This window comes from Hydra vulgaris, chromosome 02 (assembly GCF_038396675.1).
Source record: "Hydra vulgaris chromosome 02, alternate assembly HydraT2T_AEP".
Lineage (NCBI taxonomy): Eukaryota > Metazoa > Cnidaria > Hydrozoa > Anthoathecata > Hydridae > Hydra > Hydra vulgaris.
Window position 1 is genome coordinate 21,369,370 of NC_088921.1, and position 17,547 is coordinate 21,386,916.

Consider the following 17,547-nt stretch of genomic DNA (forward strand, 5'->3'; position numbering starts at 1 on the left):
ATTCACCAAGTTATACCACCTATAGAAACACAAAATCGGAATATTATTAAAACGACCGAGGATATGGGAATAGAAAAGGAAACGAATGAACATGAGAAGAATTTAGAAATACAAATAACAGTAGAAAATATAGAACTTCAGGCAGCAAACGAAAACAGAATTAGTAAAAACGATGAAGATAATAGCGAAGTCGATGAAAGAAATGAAAATGATAATGAACAGGATAGTAGTAAAGTAAGTGATATAGCTAAGAGTAAAGATGCTGATGGCCAAAGTGAAAAAGATGTCTTCAGCAAAGAAGATGACAATCTGGACAACGTGGAAATACCTACAGAATATAGACACATGTCACATATAGACAAGGTCAATTATAACTGGAAGACCTTTAAAAATTTTGACCGACTAAACTGTAGCAAGGAAGAATTACTAAAATTTAAAGCCTTTAAGAAACTCGAATGGCAACAATATAACACTGCAAAAATGAATTACTATAAATCACTCAAAGATCTGGAAAAAAAAATAGGAAAAATTACACCACTTATTTTCGAAAAAATGGACTCCAGTGAAATATATTCATTTAATATGAAAGAATTTAAAAATTTTAACATCAAAACCGCAGATAACACCGAAAAGACAAAATATACTGCTTGTAAAAGGGCAGAATGGAAACAACGAAAGAAGGAATTTTTCCAATATATTAAAGATCATGAAAGAAAACAAGAAGAACGTAATTTAAAAAAGCAAACGTATCAAGCCAAGAGAGCAAAAATAACACCTTAAAAAGAAAATTAAAAAGCAGCATTAAATAAAAAAATTTTAAACAAAACAATTAAAAAAGTATTAAACAAAAAATTATGATGTTATAATGTCGCATCCAAGAGCTACCTTATTAACATTATTTAACTTGAAAAAAAATATCAACAAAAATAAAAATATAAAATTAACAAAACATAATAAAAATATAAAACAATTAAAACAAAAACAAAAAAATATAAAATAAATAATCAACCTACTAGGGCCTTGGACTAGTTGGTGGATAAAAGAAAAAAAAAAAAAAAAAAAAACAAAAAAAAAAAAAAAAAAAAAAGTATCTGTTCTTATCAGTTTAATATCTGGTACGCCGGCACAGTCCGGCTCATATATTAATCTGATTTTTGGCATTAGGTCATGGGATCATAGGTTTACCTTGCCCTGACCACGGGTTGCCTCGGCTTTGCACTACTGCTGAGCGCGGCCCAGATTGGAAAAAAGAAAATATCTTCACTTTCAGAGTGTCTAACATCGCTAATGGTCTCAGCTGCTGCTGCTGATGATGCTGCTGATGATGACGACGACGAAAATGATTAGACGTTCTAATTCAAACCACAAGTACATTGTTGAAGACGGCGTCAGTCCGACTATGTCTGCAGTGTTCAGTTATCGCTTCTCGGCCTAATGGCTAAGATCAAGAGTGGTACACTCTGATTTATTAGTATTAGTACGAGCTAGTGGTTATATAGGGTATATAGAGTGTATAGGGTGAATTGAGATTTAAGGAGGGTGTTAGTGGTGTCTTGAGGGGGACTAGTATTTACAGTAATTTTGAGTACTGTTGTACGTTGTCAAAATCATTATGGAAGATTGTGTAAGCAATTGCCAAAATATTCTTGATAATATTCATGATCATTTAGAAATAGAATGTAATGAAAATAACGAATGTCGCTCAGGTTTGATTTATCCTGAATTAATACAAAATACCAAAACCAAGTTTTCATATGCGCAAGCCGCAAAAGTTAATTATCCTAATCAATTCTTAAGACAACTTAATAAAACGTTATTATGTAAACTAGAATTAAATACGTCTATCAATGATGTTCTTATGGCTTTAGAAGAAAATGATCTAGACGGAGGTATTGAAGGCGTCCAAATTATACGGGCGGGAACAATGTTAGAAATAACTATTAAAAATGATAAAATAAAAAACAAACTTCTAGAACGAGGGCTAGACATAAACGGCTATCACCATCGTTTTTATAATTCCACTCCAACGAGAAATGTTAGTACTCGGGTAAATGTTTCTGTTTTAGGTCTGCCACTTGAGTATAAAGGCTGCATTGTCGGTAGAATTCTTGAGCAAAAAGGATATGGCAAACATATATACTCAAAATCCATTATGAAAAAAACACCAAAAAAGGGCACGGAATATTATTCTGGTATACTGGTTGCGGTAATGGACAACTTATACGAACCTATACCGAAAACAATAGAAATTGAAGGTTATACGGTTAGAATAATTCACACAGGGCAAGAAGGCAATCCAAAGATCGAAAATAAACTCACAAGTGTAACGGATAACAACAAGGGCAGAGAGACAAGCTTAAGTAAAACAGAAAAGATACCTTCAGTAAGCCCTTTAATTGATAGCAATGCCGATATAAATATAATCCAAACTAAAACATTAACTAAAACTGTAGCAAATATTGAAAAGGAAAAAGAAAATGAGGAGAACCTGACTATAAATGAATTAAGTGAAATAAAAACAAATAATAACGAATCAGACGTAAAAGAAAAAGATGCAGAAACTGATGAGACAATGCTTAATGAATATAACCATGATGATAACAACAGCGAACTAGAAGAGTCAAGCGATATGGATATGATAGGGTTACGAGACAAAAATAATAAAAGGAAAATAACACCACAAACAATAAAAAATCACACAAAACGATCTAACAGAGACAATAATCTATGTGGGAAGGTCTCCTACCAAAATCAAGAAAACCAAATAAAAATACAAAACCAAAAATCAAATAAAAATATAAATTTTAAAATCAAATAAAAATAAAAATAATAAAAGAAAAAATCCAAATAAAAATATAAAAGTCCAAAACCAAATAAAAATATAAAATTAAGAAAAGCAAACAAAAATAAAAAAATCCAAAAAATTAAAAAAAAAACACTAAAATGGCTTTCAGAATTCTTACCATAAATGTAAATGGCCTAAATGCCGATATAAAAAGAAACAACTTCATGAACTTTTTTAAGGAAATGAACTATGATATTGTATGTGTTCAGGAGACGCACTGTACAAATGAAAAGAAGGACCTATGGAATAAAGAGTGGGAAAATAAAATCGGGGGATCTTCTATCTGGAACAACAACAGTAACAAAAGTTGTGGTGTCGCCATATTTACCAAACTTAAAACCATATTTCAGGAGGTAACTCAGGATGAAAACGGTAGAATCCTGGCAGTCACAATTAACTTTGAAAACACTGCAACCAGAATTATAAATATATACGCACCAAATAATCCACAGGAAAAAGAGAACTTTTTTAGCACTCTAAACAAACACACAAAATTATGTGACAGTATATACCTCGCAGGAGACTTCAATATGGTAGTTGACCCAACACTAGATAGAGAAGGAGGTGACCTCTACAACCCAAACAATATCTTAGGAAAACAAAACTTAAATAGATTCTGTGAAAAATACAATCTTTCAGATACATTTCGAGTCCTTAATCCACATAAAAAAGAATTTACATACAACAGTCCTGATCAAAGTTTTTGCAGTAGAATCGACAGAATTTATACGATAGTGGAAAAAACAAAAAAGCATAAGGCCACAATAGTAGAAACAGGTTTGAGTGACCACAGAGGACTTTTGTACGAAATATTTATTGAAGCACAAAACAAAAGAGGGCCAGGCTATTGGCATTTAAATGTCACCCTTCTTTCTGACGTACGTTTTAGAGAAAGTCTAAAAACAAAATTCGAAAAACAAAAAACAAAAAAAGACGTATACGATAGCAAAAGCCAATGGTGGGACATGATCAAATACAAAATTAAATCTACTGCCATCGACCTATCCTCAAAAATACAAAAAGAAAAAAATCTGAAAAAACTAACCTTAGAACAACAAATAAACACAGAAATGCAGTCGGGAAAGCCAAATTACGAAATTGTTAAAAATCTTGAACTGGAACTAAAAGAGCTGTTAAGAAAGAATGGAGTTTTCATTCGAACTAAACAAACTATTGTCGAGGATGACGAATCCCCCTCAAAAACATTATTTCAAATGGAAAGAAACAATCAAGAAAAAAAAACAATAACAACGCTCAAGGATGGAGAAAGTACAATTATAGAAACAAAGAGTATACTTCCAAAAATAAGAGAATACTATAAAACCCTATACAAAAAAACAAATATAGCCAAAGAAAATCAAAGAAAGTTTTTATCCTGTATTGATAAGTCCTTGACAGACGACCAGAATGCTTCGCTTAACATCAGGTTCAGTAAAGAAGAACTTCATAATGCAACTATGTCACTTAAAAAAGGAAAGACTCCAGGTGTTGATGGAATACCTATAGAGTTCTACCAGGAGTTTTGGGATATTGTTGGTGAGGAATTCACAAACCTAGCCAACATGATCATATTTGATACCGAGGAACAACTTTCATGGTCACAAAGAACTGCTCTCATTAGTCTTCTACCAAAGGGAGGAGACTTAACTGAGTTGAAAAATTGGCGACCTATTTCACTACTCTGTAGTGATTATAAAATAATAACAAAAGCTCTGGCTTTAAGATTATCAAATGTACTAGATTTTTTATTCGGAACATCTCAAACGTGCTCGGTCCCGGGCAGAAACATCTATTCTAACATTTTTCTAGTTCGGGATCTCATTCAATATACCAATGAAAAAAATATCAAAAGCTTTATCCTGACAATTGATCAAGAAAAAGCTTTTGACAAGATTGATCGTAACTATCTAATTGAAGTAATGGAAAAATACAACCTCGGAAAAAACTTCGTAAATGCTATAAAGCAAACTTTGAAAAACAACCAGTCCTTAATTCTAAACAATGGATATATGAGTGAGCCCCTAAATATTGAAAGAGGAGTTAGGCAAGGGGATCCTGTATCACTGATGTTATACTGCTTAGCAGTGGAACCGCTTGCTATCTCAATTAGAAATAACCATAAAATTGACGGAATTCCACTGCCAGGTTCAAAAACAACTCTAAAAGTCATGCAATATGCAGATGATACATCAATTTTTATTAAAAACTCTTACTCAGTTAATGAAGTGTTTGAAACCCTTGACAGATTCGAAGAGGCGTCAGGATCAAACATTAATAGAGAGAAAACAAAAGCGCTAGCTCTAGGTGGCTTCAACTACCTTGAATACGAAAAAACGATCATCGCACTCAAACAAAAAAATTATAATATTCAGTGGTCAAATACAACAGGATTGAGAATTCTAGGAATACACTTTCACACTGACCTTGCATTCACAGCCAGCATCAACTGGAATAAGGCCTACGGCAACTTTGCCAAAAGGGTTGGAGGCTTTAAATTTAGGAATGTTTCGCTAAGATGCAAGGCTATGTTTATTAATACTCTTGCTCTCTCTAAAATATGGTTTGTGGCCAATGTTTTTCCGCTTAACAAACTACAAGGAAAACAAATAAAAAAAGATATTTCCAGGTATCTGTGGAATAGTGAATATGCAGAGCCAATCAAAAGAGATATCCTCAACTTACCCGTAGACAAAGGAGGTCTTGGAATATTAGATATAGAAAAGCAAGGTATAGCTCTGAGATTGAAACATATATTTAACATGAGAGAAAGTCAAAACCCTCACGAACTGTACTATTTACAAAACTTCTTTTTAGGATATCCTCTCAATAAATATGCCAAAAGACACTTCCAACAATGGCTATATCTCACAGAAAATAAATTTCCAAAATCACTTAATTTTCCTCCTTTTTATTATAATGATATTTTGGAGACCTTAAAAAGATCTGAAGATATATTTAAAATAAATAAAAAAACTGCAAAAAATCTTTACTGTTATATACAGAGGACACAAGAAAACACAAGCATTACGAAAATACATGCAGCCTGGGAAGCAAAACTGCAAAGAAATTTACCATGGTCATCAATTTGGCAAAGAAGTTTTAATTCATATGCCCAAGGTCCTTGTAAGAACACACTGTGGAGAATCTTAACAGATTCGATACCAACTCTAGAAAAAATACATGCCTGGAAAAGAAACCGTGGGAGAGGAAACGGTTTATGTAAATCATGCGAAAAAAAGGAGAATACCCTGCATCCTTTTCTCCATTGCAAAAAAGCAAGAAGAGTTTGGAATAGCATGAAACCAATCTACAAATCCCTTCTACCTAGTAGGGACTTTAATATAGTACACGTAATATTTCAAATTAACATCGAAGACCTAGTAAAAAATAATAAACTTGCAAAACTTATAACAACAATAACACATATAGTTACAACCGAGTTATGGAGGGCAAGAAATAAAAGATTAAAAGAAAACACAAATATAACAGCTCTCGCAATATTTCAAAATATTAAAAGCGAAATAAAATATATATGGAGAGTAAAGTACAATAAAGCCCTCAGGGAGAACAACATCACAAACTTCCACGAAACTTACTCAATAAACAATGCCATCAGTGTATTCGACCTAAACAACTTAATCTTTACATTTAAAAAAAAAAAAAACAAACTAACAAACAAAGAATAAACTCCCAAACTAAAATCGCAATAAAATAATCCATACCTTAATAATAAAAATAAAAAATAAAAAAAAAAAAAAAAAAAAAAAGTATCTGTTCTTATCAGTTTAATATCAGTTTAAAATGGTACGCCGGCACAGTCCGGCTCATATATTAATCTGATTTTTGGCATTAGGTCATGGGATCATAGGTTTACCTTGCCCTGACCACGGGTTGCCTCGGCTTTGCACTACTGTTGAGCGCGGCCCAGATTGGAAAAAAGAAAATATCTTCACTTTCAGAGTGTCTAACATCGCTAATGGTCTCAGCTGCTGCTGCTGATGATGCTGCTGATGATGACGACGACGAAAATGATTAGACGTTCTAATTCAAACCACAAGTACATTGTTGAAGACGGCGTCAGTCCGACTATGTCTGCAGTGTTCAGTTATCGCTTCTCGGCCTAATGGCTAAGATCAAGTGTAGTATCTGTTCTTTTAACTGGAGACGATTCAAGAACTTTGATCGTCTAAATTGCAATAATGAAGACCTAATAGAATTTAAAACATATAAAAAACTTGAATGGCTACAGTTCGAAAGAGCTAACACGAAGTATAAAGCAATAGACGAAAAAGTAAATCTTAATAAAATTGTTATACCATCTGCATTTCAACAAATGGATTCCGGAGAAATGTATGCTTACAACATAAAAGAATTCCAGAACTTTGATAAAATGACTGCTGAAAGAAGTGAAAGGTATAGATATACAGCTTGTAGAAAAGCAGAGTGGGAACAGCGAAAAAAAGAGCATTCGCAGTTTCACCCTTACCACGAAAAGAAACAAAAAGAGCGTGATCTGAAAAAAGAAGCCTATCACTCAAAAAAGCTCAAATTAACGCCAGTAACAGAAGATCAAAAACTCACTTAAAATCAAAATAAAAATAAAAAATATATAAATCCTAAAAAAAGTATAAACAACAATATAAACAGACTTAAACATAATCAGAATAATAAAAAAAACAAAATAAAATAAAAATATAAAACTTCATATAAACAAATAAAAAATATAAAAACTGTAACCCGTTAAACGGTTTAGAAAAAAAAAAAAAAAAAAAAAAAAAAAAAAAAAGTATCTGTTCTTGATTCTTGATCTTAGGTATAAAACTGAGCTAGTGATCACCTTTAGTGAGGTCTACGTGCCTCATTAGTGATTGCTAAGGGTTTACCTTACCCCTTCAACGGGTTGCCGGTACGGCAATTTTAGTTTGGAGAGGTTTAAGGGAGATTGAGTTTTAGTGAATATTGAGTGTTTTATGAGTGTTAGGAGGTCTACTGGCCTTTAGAGTGACAGAGAGGTTATTTATACGTTGAGTATAAACTAATCATGGCTTTAAAAAGTCCATTAACTTTAAACTTACCGGACAATAATGTCCAAATTAAAAGCTATGCTCAAGCAACATCTTTGAAAACGAATGAGTTTACTAGCTTAAAAAACACACTGCTTAGTAACATCGAGAAAAATATAACTCAAGACGACATTCTTACAGCAATTGAAGATGTTGGACTTGATAAAGAGCTGGAAGGTTTTCAAATAATACGAAACGGGACTATGATGGAAATTGTAATGAGAACGGAAAAGGCAAAACATTTCCTTCAAGAGAAGGGACTTACTATAAATGGTCAACACCACCGTTTTTATAATTCCACTCCTACTAGGAATATTAGTAAGCGAGTGGCTGTGTCCGTGATAGGCCTTCCACTTGAAAAGAAGTTCTTTCCCGTCGGGAAAGCGTTAGAAGAGTTAGGCTATGGAAAACACATACATACTAGACCGGTGTTTAGACATACGCCTAAAAATAAGACGCCATATTATTCAGGGATAATAGTGGCTGTTATGGACAATCTTGAGCAGCCAATACCAAAGCAAATAAAACTGAAAGGGTACAATGTGAGAGCAATCTATACTGGACAGGAGGAAGCAGGAAGTGTCCCAAGGGAAGAGAAACCTATCGAAGAAATAAATGAACAAGCAAAACCAAGTACAGAGACAATTAAAGAAGTAGAGGAGCAACCCGTAGATATGGTTATAGTACAAAGTATTAGTGAATCACCCGTAGAGTGTTTAGTTTTAAAGTGTAAGACACAAGAGTGCACAGAAAAAGTAATAAATGATATTCCTAAAGTAACAAATGAAACAGAAGAAGTATGCACACCAACAAGTACCAAGAAAGTCAAACTATCAATAAATACCGAAACCACCACACATAAACAAATCATACCAAAAACTACCATAGAAGAAGAAACAGAGCAAATCGTTAACATACCATCCGAAGAATTAAATAATGAACAAGCGATAGAAAACCATTACTATGATAATAGACACGAAAGAAAAGAAATCGATGTATCTGGTGTTCAATTACCAAAAGAATTTGAAACCATGAGTTACCAAGATATATGGTGCTACAACGCAAATTATTTTCACGGCTTTAACAAAAATGATTGCAGCGAAGAAGATCTAAAAATTTATGTTCGGTATAGAAGAGCTGAGTATGAAAAACAAAAAATGGAACGAAGACAAGAGTATGAGGAAGAAAAACAAGCAAAACGGAAATTGTACGAAGAAGAAAAAATAGCTAGACGAAAGGCAATAAAGGAGGCTAAGCTTCTACAAAATCAGCAACAGAAAAATTTCATAAATAACCGAGACGAGTGGTATTAGAAAAATGTCTCAAAAATAAAAAATTAAAAATAAAAAAACATTTAGAATTACAAAGAAAAATTTAAAAAAACTAAAACAAAAATTAAAAAAAAATACTAAAAAACCAAACAAATACTTTTACTTACCTTAAAAATATATACATAACTTTAATATTAAAGCTTCCTAGCTTCGGCTTTGTAGCAATATTAAATACTTTTAATTAGGCAATTAAAAATAATAACATTTCCAAACAAACAAAAAATAAACCTATCTTCTAGGACCCTGTGTAAGCCTGATATCAGCTTCAGGTATACCTAGTTGTATAGAAAAAAAAAAAAAAAAAAAAAAAAAAAAGTATCTGTTCTTATCAGTTTAATATCTGGTACGCCGGCACAGTCCGGCTCATATATTAATCTGATTTTTGGCATTAGGTCATGGGATCATAGGTTTACCTTGCCCTGACCACGGGTTGCCTCGGCTTTGCACTACTGCTGAGCGCGGCCCAGATTGGAAAAAAGAAAATATCTTCACTTTCAGAGTGTCTAACATCGCTAATGGTCTCAGCTGCTGCTGCTGATGATGCTGCTGATGATGACGACGACGAAAATGATTAGACGTTCTAATTCAAACCACAAGTACATTGTTGAAGACGGCGTCAGTCCGACTATGTCTGCAGTGTTCAGTTATCGCTTCTCGGCCTAATGGCTAAGATCAAGTGTAGTATCTGTTCTTATCAGTTTAATATCTGGTACGCCGGCACAGTCCGGCTCATATATTAATCTGATTTTTGGCATTAGGTCATGGGATCATAGGTTTACCTTGCCCTAACCACGGGTTGCCTCGGCTTTGCACTACTGCTGAGCGCGGCCCAGATTGGAAAAAAGAAAATATCTTCACTTTCAGAGTGTCTAACATCGCTAATGGTCTCAGCTGCTGCTGCTGATGATGCTGCTGATGATGACGACGACGAAAATGATTAGACGTTCTAATTCAAACCACAAGTACATTGTTGAAGACGGCGTCAGTCCGACTATGTCTGCAGTGTTCAGTTATCGCTTCTCGGCCTAATGGCTAAGATCAAGTGTAGTATCTGTTCTTATCTTAGTTTAATTAGGCGAGCTAGTGATCCATACTTGTATAAAGAAGGTCTACTGGCCTTCTGAGTGTATTGAGTGTTACCTTGCTCCCTCCACGGGTTGCAAGGTTAAGTTTTTCTGAAAAAGTTTTCGGACTTTTAGTTTATTTTTCGAGTGGTTGAGAGTTTAATAGAGATCGTAGATCTCAGTGAGTTTGTTTAGTGTGAGTGAGTTTTAGTAAGAGGTTGGTTAGACCTCTTTTGAGGTCTACTGGCCTCTGAGTGGCTGAGAATATAATATATACAGGTAGAACTATTTTGCCATGCTACTATTAGATCCAAGAAATACCATGGAAATAGATACAGAAATAGCGGCTGCTACAGCCCAGAACAAATGCTATATGCAAGCTGCAAACAAAACCTATGCACAAGCAGCAACCAATAACGATAACGCATACGACTATAGCGCCCTAAATAATACTCTCTTATGTAAGGTTAACGCTAAAATTAGCGACAACGATTTCTTAGTTGCTATTGAAGAGGCCGGATATGATAAATACCTATTCGGATACCAACAAATCCGTAACGGCTCAATAATTGAGATCGTTATGAAAAACGACAAAATTAAAAAAACGATTCTTGAAAAAGGATTAAATATGAATGGTGTAAACCACCGATTCTACCAATCTACTCCATCGAGAAACATTAGTAAAAAGGTAACTGTTTCCATCCTCGGGTTACCAATTGAAAAAAGTAATTATCCTGCTGGTAAATTTCTAGAACAGCTCGGATACGGAAAACATATTAAAACTAAACCTATATTTAAAAAAACACCAAACAACAAAACGCTCTATTACTCCGGCATCATAGTTGCGATTATGGACAAATTAGAAAAACCAATTCCAAGGTTTATAAAACTGAATGGGTATGAGGTTAGGGCAATCTACAACGGCCAGGAAGATGTGGGAAAGCCACAAAACAAAGTAAACCCGAATCAGAAAAACGAAGACAAAGTTGTTTGCGAATCAACTAGTAGCATTCACCAAGTTATACCACCTGTAGAAACACAAAATCGGAATATTATTAAAACGACCGAGGATATGGGAATAGAAAAGGAAACGAATGAACATGAGAAGAATTTAGAAATACAAATAACAGTAGAAAATATAGAACTTCAGGCAGCAAACGAAAACAGAATTAGTAAAAACGATGAAGATAATAGCGAAGTCGATGAAAGAAATGAAAATGATAATGAACAGGATAGTAGTAAAGTAAGTGATATAGCTAAGAGTAAAGATGCTGATGGCCAAAGTGAAAAAGATGTCTTCAGCAAAGAAGATGACAATCTGGACAACGTGGAAATACCTACAGAATATAGACACATGTCACATATAGACAAGGTCAATTATAACTGGAAGACCTTTAAAAATTTTGACCGACTAAACTGTAGCAAGGAAGAATTACTAAAATTTAAAGCCTTTAAGAAACTCGAATGGCAACAATATAACACTGCAAAAATGAATTACTATAAATCACTCAAAGATCTGGAAAAAAAAATAGGAAAAATTACACCACTTATTTTCGAAAAAATGGACTCCAGTGAAATATATTCATTTAATATGAAAGAATTTAAAAATTTTAACATCAAAACCGCAGATAACACCGAAAAGACAAAATATACTGCTTGTAAAAGGGCAGAATGGAAACAACGAAAGAAGGAATTTTTCCAATATATTAAAAATCATGAAAGAAAACAAGAAGAACGTAATTTAAAAAAGCAAACGTATCTAGCCAAGAGAGCAAAAATAACACCTTAAAAAGAAAATTAAAAAGCAGCATTAAATAAAAAAATTTTAAACAAAACAATTAAAAAAGTATTAAACAAAAAATTATGATGTTATAATGTCGCATCCAAGAGCTACCTTATTAACATTATTTAACTTGAAAAAATATATCAACAAAAATAAAAATATAAAATTAACAAAACATAATAAAAATATAAAACAATTAAAACAAAAACAAAAAATATAAAATGAATAATCAACCTACTAGGGCCTTTGACTAGTAGGTAGTTAAAAAAAAAAAAAAAAAAAAAAAAAAAAAAAAAAAAGTATCTGTTCTTATCAGTTTAATATCTGGTACGCCGGCACAGTCCGGCTCATATATTAATCTGATTTTTGGCATTAGGTCATGGGATCATAGGTTTACCTTGCCCTGACCACGGGTTGCCTCGGCTTTGCACTACTGCTGAGCGCGGCCCAGATTGGAAAAAAGAAAATATCTTCACTTTCAGAGTGTCTAACATCGCTAATGGTCTCAGCTGCTGCTGCTGATGATGCTGCTGATGATGACGACGACGAAAATGATTAGACGTTCTAATTCAAACCACAAGTACATTGTTGAAGACGGCGTCAGTCCGACTATGTCTGCAGTGTTCAGTTATCGCTTCTCGGCCTAATGGCTAAGATCAAGTGTAGTATCTGTTCTTATAAGTTTAATATCTGGTACGCCGGCACAGTCCGGCTCATATATTAATCTGATTTTTGGCATTAGGTCATGGGATCATAGGTTTACCTTGCCCTGACCACGGGTTGCCTCGGCTTTGCACTACTGCTGAGCGCGGCCCAGATTGGAAAAAAGAAAATATCTTCACTTTCAGAGTGTCTAACATCGCTAATGGTCTCAGCTGCTGCTGCTGATGATGCTGCTGATGATGACGACGACGAAAATGATTAGACGTTCTAATTCAAACCACAAGTACATTGTTGAAGACGGCGTCAGTCCGACTATGTCTGCAGTGTTCAGTTATCGCTTCTCGGCCTAATGGCTAAGATCAAGTGTAGTATCTGTTCTTATCTTAGTTTAATTAGGCGAGCTAGTGATCCATACTTGTATAAAGAAGGTCTACTGGCCTTCTGAGTGTATTGAGTGTTACCTTGCTCCCTCCACGGGTTGCAAGGTTAAGTTTTTCTGAAAAAGTTTTCGGACTTTTAGTTTATTTTTCGAGTGGTTGAAGGTTTAATAGAGATCGTAGATCTCAGTGAGTTTGTTTAGTGTGAGTGAGTTTTAGTAAGAGGTTGGTTAGACCTCTTTTGAGGTCTACTGGCCTCTGAGTGGCTGAGAATATAATATATACAGGTAGAACTATTTTGCCATGCTACTATTAGATCCAAGAAATACCATGGAAATAGATACAGAAATAGCGGCTGCTACAGCCCAGAACAAATGCTATATGCAAGCTGCAAACAAAACCTATGCACAAGCAGCAACCAATAACGATAACGCATACGACTATAGCGCCCTAAATAATACTCTCTTATGTAAGGTTAACGCTAAAATTAGCGACAACGATTTCTTAGTTGCTATTGAAGAGGCCGGATATGATAAATACCTATTCGGATACCAACAAATCCGTAACGGCTCAATAATTGAGATCGTTATGAAAAACGACAAAATTAAAAAAACGATTCTTGAAAAAGGATTAAATATGAATGGTGTAAACCACCGATTCTACCAATCTACTCCATCGAGAAACATTAGTAAAAAGGTAACTGTTTCCATCCTCGGGTTACCAATTGAAAAAAGTAATTATCCTGCTGGTAAATTTCTAGAACAGCTCGGATACGGAAAACATATTAAAACTAAACCTATATTTAAAAAAACACCAAACAACAAAACGCTCTATTACTCCGGCATCATAGTTGCGATTATGGACAAATTAGAAAAACCAATTCCAAGGTTTATAAAACTGAATGGGTATGAGGTTAGGGCAATCTACAACGGCCAGGAAGATGTGGGAAAGCCACAAAACAAAGTAAACCCGAATCAGAAAAACGAAGACAAAGTTGTTTGCGAATCAACTAGTAGCATTCACCAAGTTATACCACCTGTAGAAACACAAAATCGGAATATTATTAAAACGACCGAGGATATGGGAATAGAAAAGGAAACGAATGAACATGAGAAGAATTTAGAAATACAAATAACAGTAGAAAATATAGAACTTCAGGCAGCAAACGAAAACAGAATTAGTAAAAACGATGAAGATAATAGCGAAGTCGATGAAAGAAATGAAAATGATAATGAACAGGATAGTAGTAAAGTAAGTGATATAGCTAAGAGTAAAGATGCTGATGGCCAAAGTGAAAAAGATGTCTTCAGCAAAGAAGATGACAATCTGGACAACGTGGAAATACCTACAGAATATAGACACATGTCACATATAGACAAGGTCAATTATAACTGGAAGACCTTTAAAAATTTTGACCGACTAAACTGTAGCAAGGAAGAATTACTAAAATTTAAAGCCTTTAAGAAACTCGAATGGCAACAATATAACACTGCAAAAATGAATTACTATAAATCACTCAAAGATCTGGAAAAAAAAATAGGAAAAATTACACCACTTATTTTCGAAAAAATGGACTCCAGTGAAATATATTCATTTAATATGAAAGAATTTAAAAATTTTAACATCAAAACCGCAGATAACACCGAAAAGACAAAATATACTGCTTGTAAAAGGGCAGAATGGAAACAACGAAAGAAGGAATTTTTCCAATATATTAAAGATCATGAAAGAAAACAAGAAGAACGTAATTTAAAAAAGCAAACGTATCTAGCCAAGAGAGCAAAAATAACACCTTAAAAAGAAAATTAAAAAGCAGCATTAAATAAAAAAATTTTAAACAAAACAATTAAAAAAGTATTAAACAAAAAATTATGATGTTATAATGTCGCATCCAAGAGCTACCTTATTAACATTATTTAACTTGAAAAAATATATCAACAAAAATAAAAATATAAAATTAACAAAACATAATAAAAATATAAAACAATTAAAACAAAAACAAAAAATATAAAATGAATAATCAACCTACGAGGGCCTGTGTCTAGTAGGTGTTTAATTAGGCGAGCTAGTGATCCATACTGTATAAAGAAGGTCTACTGGCCTTCTGAGTGTATTGAGTGTTACCTTGCTACCTCCACGGGTTGCAAGGCCAAGATTTTCTAAAAAAGTTTTCGGACTTTTAGTTTATTTTTTGAGTGGTTGAGAGTTTTATAGAGATCGTAGATCTCAGTGAGTTTTTTGAGTGTGAGTGAGTTTTAGTAAGAGGTTGGTTAGACCTCTTTTGAGGTCTACTGGCCTCTGAGTGGCTGAGAATATAATATATACAGGTAGAACTATTTTGCCATGCTACTATTAGATCCAAGAAATACCATGGAAATAGATACAGAAATAGCGGCTGCTACAGCCCAGAACAAATGCTCTATTCAAGCTGCAAATAAAACCTATGCACAAGCAGCAACCAATAACGATAACGCATACGACTATAGCGCCCTAAATAATACTCTCTTATGTAAGGTTAACGCTAAAATTAGCGACAACGATTTCTTAGTTGCTATTGAAGAGGCCGGATATGATAAATACCTATTCGGATACCAACAAATCCGTAACGGCTCAATAATTGAGATTGTTATGAAAAACGACAAAATTAAAAAAACGATTCTTGAAAAAGGATTAAATATTAATGGTGTAAACCACCGATTCTACCAATCTACTCCATCGAGAAACATTAGTAAAAAGGTAACTGTTTCCATCCTCGGGTTACCAATTGAAAAAAGTAACTATCCTGCTGGTAAATTTCTAGAGCAGCTCGGATACGGAAAACATATTAGAACTAAACCTATATTTAAAAAAACACCAAACAACAAAACGCTCTATTACTCCGGTATCATAGTTGCGATTATGGACAAAATAGACAAACCAATCCCAAGGTTTATAAAACTGAATGGGTATGAGGTTAGGGCAATCTACAACGGCCAGGAAGATGTGGGAAAGCCTCAAAACAAAGTAAACCCGAATCAGAAAAACGAAGACAAATTTGTTTGCAAATCACCTAGTAGCATTCCCCAAGTTATACCACCTCTAGGAACACAAAATCAGAACATTATTAAAACGACCGAGGATAAGGGAATAGAAAAGGAAACGAATGAACATGAGAAGAATTTAGAAATACAAATAACAGTAGAAAATATAGCACTTCAGGCAGCAAACGAAAACAAATTTAGTAAAAACGATAAAGATAATAGCGAAGTCGATGAAAGAAATGAAGATGATAATGAACAGGATAGTAGTAAAGTAAGTGATATAGCTAAGAGTAAAGATGCTGATGGCCAAAGTGAAAAAGATGTCTTCAGCAAAGAAGATGACAATCTGGACAACGTTGAAATACCTACAGAATATAGACACATGTCACATATAGACAAAGTCAATTATAACTGGAAGACCTTTAAAAATTTTGACCGACTAAACTGTAGCAAGGAAGAATTACTAAAATTCAGAGCCTTTAAGAAACTCGAATGGGAACAATATAACACTGCAAAAATGAATAAATATAAATCACTCAAAGACCTAGAAAAAAAAATAGGAAAACTTACACCACTTGGTTTCGAAAAAATGGACTCCAGTGAAATATACTCATTTAATATGAAAGAATTTAAAAATTTTAACATCAATACCGCAAATATAAATGAAAAGACAAAATATATTGCTTGTAAGAGAGCAGAATGTAAACAACGAAAAAAGGAATTTTTCCAATATATTAAAGATCATGAAAGAAAACAAGAAGAACGTAATTTAAAAAAGCAAACGTATCAAGCCAAGAGAGCAAAAATAACACCTTAAGAAGAAAATTAAAAAGCAACATTTAATAAAAAACAATTTTAAAGAAAACAATTAAAAAAGTATTAAACAAAAAATTATAATGTTATAATGTCGCATCCAAGAGCTACCCTATTAACATTATTTAACTTAAAAAATATATATCAACAAAAATAAAAATATAAAATTAACAAAACATAATAAAAATATATAACAATTAAAACAAAAATAAAAAATATAAAATAAATAATCAACCTACTAGGCCCTTGGACTAGTTGGTAGATAAAATAAAAAAAAAAAAAAAAAAAAAAAAAAAAAAAAAAAAAAAGTATCTGTTCTTATCAGTTTAATATCTGGTACGCCGGCACAGTCCGGCTCATATATTAATCTGATTTTTGGCATTAGGTCATGGGATCATAGGTTTACCTTGCCCTGACCACGGGTTGCCTCGGCTTTGCACTACTGCTGAGCGCGGCCCAGATTGGAAAAAAGAAAATATCTTCACTTTCAGAGTGTCTAACATCGCTAATGGTCTCAGCTGCTGCTGCTGATGATGCTGCTGATGATGACGACGACGAAAATGATTAGACGTTCTAATTCAAACCACA

At 33.6% G+C, this 17,547-nt stretch overlaps 3 non-coding genes and 7 pseudogenes across 3 annotated transcripts; all 10 read left to right on the forward strand.

The window, feature by feature from the left end:
* The first annotated feature begins 1,060 nt into the window (after positions 1-1,060).
* Positions 1,061-1,244, forward strand: LOC136077380 (U2 spliceosomal RNA). The gene has a single exon (XR_010637041.1). It is a non-coding gene; the product is annotated as a U2 spliceosomal RNA (small nuclear RNA).
* Positions 1,245-6,563: 5,319 nt separating this feature from the next.
* On the forward strand, positions 6,564-6,778 carry LOC136077431 (U2 spliceosomal RNA; annotated as a pseudogene).
* Positions 6,779-6,952: 174 nt separating this feature from the next.
* On the forward strand, positions 6,953-7,057 carry LOC136077462 (U2 spliceosomal RNA; annotated as a pseudogene).
* A 2,453-nt stretch (positions 7,058-9,510) lies between these two features.
* LOC136077294 (U2 spliceosomal RNA) lies at positions 9,511-9,711 on the forward strand (annotated as a pseudogene).
* Positions 9,712-9,885: 174 nt separating this feature from the next.
* Positions 9,886-10,077, forward strand: LOC136077230 (U2 spliceosomal RNA). The gene has a single exon (XR_010636950.1). It is a non-coding gene; the product is annotated as a U2 spliceosomal RNA (small nuclear RNA).
* Positions 10,078-10,251: 174 nt separating this feature from the next.
* On the forward strand, positions 10,252-10,464 carry LOC136077539 (U2 spliceosomal RNA; annotated as a pseudogene).
* A 1,861-nt stretch (positions 10,465-12,325) lies between these two features.
* On the forward strand, positions 12,326-12,542 carry LOC136077345 (U2 spliceosomal RNA; annotated as a pseudogene).
* Positions 12,543-12,716: 174 nt separating this feature from the next.
* On the forward strand, positions 12,717-12,908 carry LOC136077239 (U2 spliceosomal RNA). The gene has a single exon (XR_010636959.1). It is a non-coding gene; the product is annotated as a U2 spliceosomal RNA (small nuclear RNA).
* A 174-nt stretch (positions 12,909-13,082) lies between these two features.
* Positions 13,083-13,295, forward strand: LOC136077518 (U2 spliceosomal RNA; annotated as a pseudogene).
* Positions 13,296-17,221: 3,926 nt separating this feature from the next.
* On the forward strand, positions 17,222-17,424 carry LOC136077363 (U2 spliceosomal RNA; annotated as a pseudogene).
* Positions 17,425-17,547: the final 123 nt, after the last annotated feature.